The sequence below is a fragment of the Galeopterus variegatus genome, unplaced genomic scaffold, assembly GCF_000696425.1.
Source record: "Galeopterus variegatus unplaced genomic scaffold, G_variegatus-3.0.2 Scaffold80, whole genome shotgun sequence".
Lineage (NCBI taxonomy): Eukaryota > Metazoa > Chordata > Mammalia > Dermoptera > Cynocephalidae > Galeopterus > Galeopterus variegatus.
This window is the reverse complement of record NW_007726191.1, coordinates 968,577-977,300: the sequence shown is the minus strand read 5'-3', so window position 1 is coordinate 977,300 and position 8,724 is coordinate 968,577. Positions and strand designations below refer to the sequence as shown.

At 53.4% G+C, this 8,724-nt stretch overlaps 1 long non-coding RNA gene across 1 annotated transcript; it reads right to left on the bottom strand.

Annotated features, from left to right (window-relative positions):
- Positions 1-7,831: 7,831 nt before the first annotated feature.
- LOC103596027 lies at positions 7,832-8,312 on the bottom strand. Its single transcript, XR_551012.1, has 2 exons — positions 8,127-8,312; positions 7,832-8,001 (listed from the first exon to the last, which is right to left on the bottom strand). It is a non-coding gene; the product is annotated as an uncharacterized LOC103596027 (long non-coding RNA).
- Positions 8,313-8,724: the final 412 nt, after the last annotated feature.

Here is an 8,724-nt window from a genome sequence, read left to right as displayed (position 1 = left end):
TCTCAGCTCCACCCCATGCCAGTTGTGTGACCCTGGGACCATGACTTCTCTTCTCTGAGCCTCAGTTTCCTCATCTGCAAAATTAGCATGATAGATGATAGTAGCACTGGCCAAACAGGTTTTCTGTGAATTTTCATACATTTGTATGGACAGCACACCACGATGCTTGGGATATGTAGATAGAATTTGTATAGGTGGTAACAATGCTCATTACTGAGTGTCATGTACAGACAAGTATTGGCAGGTGTTAAGCATATGTATAAGACAATTTTAAGTAAAGAAACTTAAAATTGAGAATTTCTGTGCGTTAATTCAATTTAGTCTATGGATTGGGAACAGATCCCTGCAGCTCCATCTCCCCTCAGCCCCTGCCACCTCTGGCTGCCCCCACGGGCCATCTCAGGGCTTTCATTTACTTATCAAAATGGAAATCAAACAAACGTTTTTCAAAGATTCAGACTCCACCATCTTATACTACAAAGGACTTTTGATATCCTCCAATGACCCTACAGGTGAGGTCAGAGTGCCCACCAGTGCCAGGCATGGGGCGCCTTGGAGGAAGAGCCTGGAGCAGAGAGGCTCACAGGCAGTGGCTGTGCTCAGCCAGGGCTGGGCAGTTGATGTATTTTCTAAACTTTTTCACCAGCTTTAAACCAGTTCACCATATTTTTCTCCCTATGGAACCTGGACCAGGTGGAGGCTGGTGTTCCTGCGCCGTAGCCAGAGGCTTCCAGGCCAACAGCTGGGTAATGGGGTTGGATCCCATGCTCCGCATACGAGGCTTGTTCCTCAGCCTGGAACCACCTACATGAACTGAACCTCCTTATGAGCCTCTGATCCGACCATCCCCAGCTTCTAGAAACTCCCCCACCTCGCCTGGACTCTGGACTGACTTCCAGACCCACAACAGCCTAGAGGGCAGATGAGAGCCTGTGCTCTGGGGTCAGTCTGAGCAGCCTGGCTTCAACCCCCTCCTCCTCTCCCTCACCTGTTGTGGGACCTCGGATAAGTGTCTCCACTTCTCTGGGCCTCTGTTTTCTCATTTGTAAAAGAGATCTGGTGCAGGGCTGTTGTGAGGACTGAATGAGATGTGTGCCTGGCACCTAGTATGTTCTCGCTGCCTGAGCAGCATGGTCCTGACCCCTCAGCTGCCAGCAGTCCAGGCTGGCCTTTGAGCAATGGGAGGTTCACGGTCATCTGGGCCACAGCCCTGGAGAGCAGCCCCAGCAGCATGCTCACCTCCACCTGGAGCCAGGAGCAGCGCCCCATGCAGGTGTGTCTGCTCCCAGCTTGTCGATACACAAAGGCTAGGCCCTGCAGGAGAGGGCCGAAGAGCTTGCTCCTGCGGGGACAGATGCAAAGCAAGATGGTGCTAGCAGGAAGTTGAGACCCAAGACTAATGGCCATTCAGCAGCTCAACTCCAAAAGGATTCTGGGAATAGGGGTATCCTTCGAGAAGCGGAATGTAGGAACCCTGCCCAGGGAAGGTACCGGGAGTAGGCCCAGCTCTGCCCCCACCCACGGGGACCTTGCAGGCTGTGACTGGTTCTGAATGGTGCGATATAGACGTGAGAAGTGAGAAGTGAGAAGCAAGGCTCATGGCTGTCTGGGACTTGAGTCCTGCACAGGCCGGGAGTCTGAATCCCAGTACCACATTCCCAGACTGGGACAAGTAGCCGTCCCTTCCTCAGAGCAGAGGTGAGGAGCCACAGGGACTTGCTCCAGGCAGCCAGCCTTTTGTGCAAATCTCAGTGTTCTGGCACTTGGATGGCATGAGGAGGGGGTGGCCAGATTGGGGGCGTGGTCTGTGTGCCCTCAGCCCCACCTACTGGGTGTAGGAGACGGAGGTGCAGGAGGGTGGCCATGACAGCACGAGAAAATTGCCGCGGGTTCCCAAGGACCTGCAGGCACCACAGAACTTGGTCCCTAGAACACTCCCCTCTGCTAGGAGAGTTGGCAACCAGAAGCAACAGCTCTTGAAGCTGCTCACCTGGAGCAGGGGGACGGCAAGTGGCCAGGTGCAGTCCCAGTCAGGCCAGGACCCGCAGAGGCTGGGCTGGGCTCCAGAGCAGGGCGGAGCCTCACAGTCACCCATCTGTCCCTTATTCATTCATCAGATAAGTACCCATGTGTGGCTTGAGTGCTGTCACTCAGCCAGGGAAGACAGCCGCGACCAGACACAGCCCTGCCTTCAGGGCTCAGCCAGTTAGTGGGAGGCTGGATCGGGCGGCCCAGTGGGCTGCAGCCAGGACTGCATATCTTCCTCTCCACCCATGAGAAGCCACTGGGGGATTCTGAGCCTGCGAGAGACACCATTTGACTTGCATTTTAAAAGGATCGTCTTGGCTCCTGTGTGCGGAACGGTCTGGAAGGGAAGTGCTGTGTTCAGGCAGAGCAGGGCGGAGCAGCCAGGCCCCAGCTGACTGGGAAGGGCCAGGTTGCAGGTGTGTTTGGAAGGAGGTGCTGATCTGATCTGCTGGTCTAGATGTGGGTGGAAGAAAAGCACAGGAGGCAAGGTCAAGGCCAAGAGTTTTGCTCTGAGAGGAGAGCATGGCGTTCCCGTAGCGGGTGAGGAGACACGATTTTGGACATGTTGTGTTTGAGGAGCCAGGAGCCGTCCCTTGACAGGTGTTGGGAAGCTGTGGGACCTGCGGGCCTGGAGGTCAGCAGAGCTGCTGGGCTACAGGCAGGACCGGCAGGTGCCCCCGGAGCACAGCTACTCAGCCCCAGGAGACAGGAGTCTCCCAGGGAGAGGGCAGGCAGGAGAAGGGGGGACAAGGACCCAGCCGTGGGGCAGAGCCAGGCTAACAGGGAGATGAGGCATGGCAGCAGATGGCACTAGGAAGGGCAGTTAGAGAGGGGAGGCAAACCTGGGGAGCAAAGCCATGTCTTGGGGCCAAGAGACAGATATCCTGGGTGTGTTCAGAGACAGAGGGAGTGACTGGCTGTGTCCAGCGCTGCTGGCAGGTGCAGCAACGTGGTGGGCAGCGCTGACCTTGGCAAGAGCTGTTTGGGTGGAGTGGACGGGGTGGGGGAGGGGAGCCCAACCCTGGTGGGCTCAGGACAGGGGGAGTGGAGAGAGAGCAGGCAGACCACACTTCCAAGAGAATGTGCTAGAAGGAGATCCAATAACCAGGGCAGAAGCTAGAGGAGCGTGTGGAGTCAAAGGGTGACTTTTTAAATACAGGAGACATTCCTGCATGTTTGTGGCATGCTGGTGAGGACCCAGAATGGGACAGTGGCAGTGCAGGAGAGATGGGGCCGAGCGGCGGACAGCCTCAGGAGGAGGCAGGGGTGCGAGTGCATGGCCGGGCAGGACACGGGGAGGTGGGGATGCCGGGCTGGGTGGCCTGACTGCCTGGGGAGGGTGGGGTGCTGGAGGCTGAAGGGGGCAAGGGAAGTGCTTGTCTGGGCAGAGAGTCCGTGAGCCGAGCAGGGGTCGCAGAGAACTGCGGGACAGCACGGAAGGGGTGGAGGTCGCGTCACCGTGTTGTCGGTGGCTCTGTCCTGCCAGGTTCCGTGGTGTGGGTGTCAGAGCGCAGCGGGCAGGGCCCCGGACTCAACTGGGACCGGGTCTGCTGGGGGAAAGGAGGAGGGTGGAGTGGGTGGCTGAGGGTGTCGCAGCAGAGAGAGGAGATGAACCGGGAGGGCGCCCTGGCGGTGCCAGCGCCCCGCCCCTGCCCTGGAGGTGGCAGTCAAGGTTGGGGCTGACAAGGGGCCAAAGAGGATTGCAGGGGACTGAGAGGCGAGGCCGGGCTGAGTCTGGGGAGCTCAGGGCGCGGCCTCTGCCTCTCCCGTGGCGGGGATGGGGCGCGGGTCGGGGGTCGTGTGGGAGGGCGGTTCCTGGGGGTCAGCTCCCCTGTCCTGCTAAGCAAGGGTGTCCTCGATGGTGGCTTCTGGCAAAGGTAGAATTGGAACCAATTGTAAAATACACATAAGACAAAATGTACTGCTATAACCATCTTAAGTGCACGGCTCTGTGGCGTTAAGTACACTTGCACTGTTGTGCCACCATCACCACCGTCTGTCCCCAGAACTCCTCATCTTCCCAAACTGAAACTCTGTCCCCCTTAGACACTGTCTCCCCCTCCCCCTGCCCCAGCCCCTGGCAGCCACCGTTCTCTTTCCGTCTCTGAGTTTGACTACACTAGGTCCCTCCTACAAGTGGAATTGTACAGTATTTGTCTGCTTGTGACTGGCTTATTTCACTCAGCATAATGTCCCCAAGGTTCGTGTATGCTGCAGCGTGTGTCAGAACGTCCTTCCTTTTTACTCTGAGTAACGCGGATAGACCACACTTTGCTTATCCGTCCTCCTGTCGATGGACACTGGGTGCCTCCGCCGTTCGGCCACTGTGAATAGTGCCGCTATGAGCATGGGGTCCAGACATCTCTGAGACCCTGCTTTCAGCCTTCGGGTGTATACCCAGCAGTGGAAAGGCTGGGTCAGACGGTAATTCTATTTTTAATTTGTCACAGCAGCTGCACCACTTTGCATTCCCACCAGCAATGCATAAGGGTTGCAATGTCTCCACATCCTGCCCACACTTGTTATTCTCTTTTTGTTTTTTTAAATAGTAGCCATCCATCGGCAAAGTTCTTTGACAGACATTGTTTCATTTGGTGAAGAGAGGGGGTCCCCAGGGGTAGGGACAGCTTGAGAGGAGCAAGGAGCCTGGGACAGGCAGGGTTGGGGCAAAATCAGCAAGTGACATGTTTGGCTGAAGCCCAGGAGTGTAATCAGAGCCGAGGCTGGAAGAGTGGCTGGGTGAGGCCAGCCGTGGAGGTGCCACCAGAGGAGCCAGGATGTGACGCCAGAGGCGATGGGCTTCCAGCAGAAAGTGACAGGACCACAGACCAGAACGCTGATTAATCCTCGACTGAAGAGTGCAGGGTGGCTGGAGGGGAAGAAGCAGGAGGTTGGGGAGCCGGAGAAGAGATGCTCGGAGCCATCTGGAAGAGAAGAGATGCTCCCACCGCCATGGCCTCCGACAGCTGCAAAGCCTCATCGGGGGCCCAGCCCCAGGCCCAGCCGGCTCTTTATCGCCATCATCTTGGGGCCTGGGCAGGAGGGCATGTGGTGACCCCACTTTATAGGTGAGAAAACTGAGACTCAGAGAGCATAAGTGACGTACCCCAGTCCCCAAAGCCAACAAGCAGCAGAGCTGTGATGCAAACCCAATTTGTGTTTCCATCATCCCACAGCATTTATTGAGTACCTGCTGTGTGCCAGACCCCACGCTGGGGGCTGTTTGACACCAAATCCACTGCTCTTACAATCCACCACACTGGCTCAGATAGCGATCAACCTCCACGCTGCTCTAAGACAAGAAGCGAGACGCGTGAAGGTAGCTCACAGGGCGTGGAGAATGCGGAGGACAGCCGCTGAGAGGGGACAGGGGAGTCCCGAGCCATCCACAGCCTCCCCTCGCCAGCAGACAAGCTGATCATTGCCAAATGATGGGGTTATACAGAAAAGGAGGGCTTGGGGAAGGCTTCAACCACAGGCAATCTCAATTCCTATAGGTCAACAATGGCCAAATAGCTGCACTTTCATGTGATTCAAACTACTACAGACTGATGTCATTACTTCCACTGGGTTTCATCCCTTCATCCAACATTTGGTGGGTTCCTACCAAGTGCCAATAGTGGGGACAACAGAAGGGAACAAAACTGACGGGGGTCCTGTCCTCACGGAGCTTGTGGTCTGCTGAGGGTCACCGATGTAAAACACGTCGACCCTAGAGCAATGGGTCGGGCAGCCCATGGTGGGGGTCATGTGTCTGGGGCATCGGGACAGCTTCCCCTATGAAGTGCTGTCCAAGCTGAGACCCAAAGCATGAGTAGAAATTGCCCAAGCAAGGAGGCATGGGGAAAAGTGTACCAGAAAATGAAACAAGTTCCAAGGGGCAAGAAGAGCCCGGAGCATCGGGGGAATTGACAGGGACGCCTGGCCAGGGCTCCCCGAGCAGGTAGGCAGGTTAGCAGATAAAGGGAGACCAGGGTTGTCATCTGTTTAGCCCTCCAAAGGTTAAGACAAACAAGGCTCAACATCAAAAACATGATGTTTTTGAAACGTTTCCTGCTGTGTTTTCCCTTTTGCTAATTCAGTATATTTTTTCTCTCTCTAGCATCTTCACCACCGTGAAACTTAAACCATGAGGCTTTGGCTCCATGAAGGGCTAGGTGGGTAACATCTGTACCACAGAGGAGGGAAGAAGGAGACCGTGACATGAGGAGAGCCCCGGCTAGACAGCAGTGGGGAGGGGAAGACCCTTTCAGCGCAGAAGGAGACAGGAGGGGAGGCCGAGGTCAGGCATGAGGGGTCTGGGGGCAAATAGTTTTGGGGGATCTGAGGATGTCCTACCTGGTGCCTGTGCCCCCAGGATGTGTCCCAAGGAAGCTGAAAGGCTGACCGTGGGCCTGACACTGCACCCACATGGCCAGGCTGCAGCAGAGAGGAAATGGTTGAGGGTCCCCAGTCCCCAGGCAGATGGGGCTGAGGACTGTCTCACAGAGACCCACTGCAGCCTAGTGGAGGAAGCGTGGGAGCTGGGAGGATCCAGGGATGGTATTATGAGTTGAATTGTATCCCCAAAAGAAGTATGTTGAAGCCCTAACCCCAGTACCTGTGAGAGTGGCCTTACTTGGAAATAGGGTCTTTGCAGAGTGATTACATTAAGATGAGGTCGTTAGGATGGGCCCGAATCCAACATGACCAGTGTCCTCATAAGAAGAGGAGAACGCCATGTGAAGATGGGGGCAGAGGTTCGAGTGGTGCAGCTGTAAGTCTGAGGCTACCAGAAGTTGGAAGAGGCAACAAAGGGTCCTCCCCAGAGGCTTGCGAGGGATAGTGGCACTGCCAAGACCTTGATTTGGGACTTCTAGCCTCTACAACTGGGAGAGAATAACCTTTCTGTTGTTTTAAGCCACCCAGTTTGTGGCACTTTGTTATGGCAGCCACAGGAGAAGATGAGAAGAGGCTTGACTCTGAGATGAGAAGTTTGGAGCAAAGCAATTAGAGAATGCACCAGAGAATGCTGCTGCGACACCCTGAGACCAGTGCAGACCAGGGCAGCCACACCTGAGCAGGTGCAGTGACAGAAAGAATGAGAGACCCTTTCCCCAGCCCCTTTAGGCCACGTAAGCTTCTCCATGCAACAAGACACCATCTTCTAAAGGAAACAGAAGGGAGACAGCCCTCAGTGCGGAGGGCAGGGCTCACAGGGGTAGGGCTTTGAATTGACCAAATATTTGCCAGAAAGAGACTGACTTTTAGTTTTATACCCTGCACTGTCCTCACCAGCCAGATATCAGCAGGAAAGGGGGCACAAGGGCAAAATGAGATCAGTTCTAAAAAATCAAGATTTTTCACACACTTTAGTCCAAGAAGGTACATTTTACCCCACTACATTCATTTTTACAGAGACAGTCTCTGTGGAATTGGGGCACCTCTTTAAGCACAGATAGAGGAGAGGATCAGGAAGGAAACTGAGATGGGGTGAATAGGTGCATCTGCAGATGGGGTGACCCAGTTTATCATGAGGATGTTCACTGGAGCATGAATTATAAATGCAAGATGTTGGAAGCAACCTACATATCCAACCACAGGGGACTGGGTAAATGAATACAATGGACTACCATGCAGCCATTAAATCATGCTGTCAAAAGTGCTCTAATAACACAGTGAAAAGGTTGTGATAAATACTAAGTAGTGGTAATAATAATAATAAATCAGCCTAAAAAGAGTATCTACAGTATGATTCAAATATTTACATGATGGCACTGTATAAGACTGACTTCTTTAACGAAAACTCCCAGAGTTCAATGGCTTAACACAATAAAAGTTTATTTCTCCCTCAAGACACTATCAAATGTGGGTTGGCAGAGGATGGAAGGGGGTTCATTACTCCACTGAGTCACTCGGGAATCCAGGTTTCTTCCAACTGGTGGCTTGGCTGCTCCCTAGGGTCTTGGAGTGTCTCCCTGGGACCCTCCCATCCTAAAGGAACAAGAGAAGAAAGAACATGGAGGATCAGTAGAAGATTTTATGGGCCAAGCCCAGAAGTGTGTGACATCACTTCCTCCCACATCCCATTGGTCAGAACTAGTCATGCGCCACCTTACCTGCAGGGGAGGCTGGGAAATGTAGTCTAGCATATGTCAGAGGAGACAGGAAGCAAGATTTGCTGAACATGCAGCATTCCATCTGCCACAGTTAATATGCATAGAAAACAGTACAGCAAGGAAATTACCACATTTCAACAGCGAACATTTCTGGATGGTGAAATTATAAGCATTTAAATTTTTTTTCGTATTTATGTTACTTGAGTTTTCCAAATTTTCTCAAATAAACTAGTACTTTTACGAGGAGGGAAAAAATGTAATTTAATAATTGACAAAATAGTTTACACACTTCTTTTGGGATTTGGAGAGGCTTGCTTAGTGGTCAGAATTTGGGGTCAGTCTTATAGGTTATTTGAAAGTTACATCACATTCTGGCTTAGTCCATTCAGGTGCTATAACAAATACCATAAACTGGGTGGCTTATAAACAAAGAAATTTATTTCTCACAGTTCTGGAGTCTGGAAGTCCGTGATCCGTGCACCAGCAGATTCGGTGAGAGCCGACTTCCTAGTGCATAGATGGTCTTCTCATGTCTTCGCGTGGTGGAAGGGGCAGGGCAGCTCTCTGGGGCCTCTTTTATATGAGAACTAATCTCTTT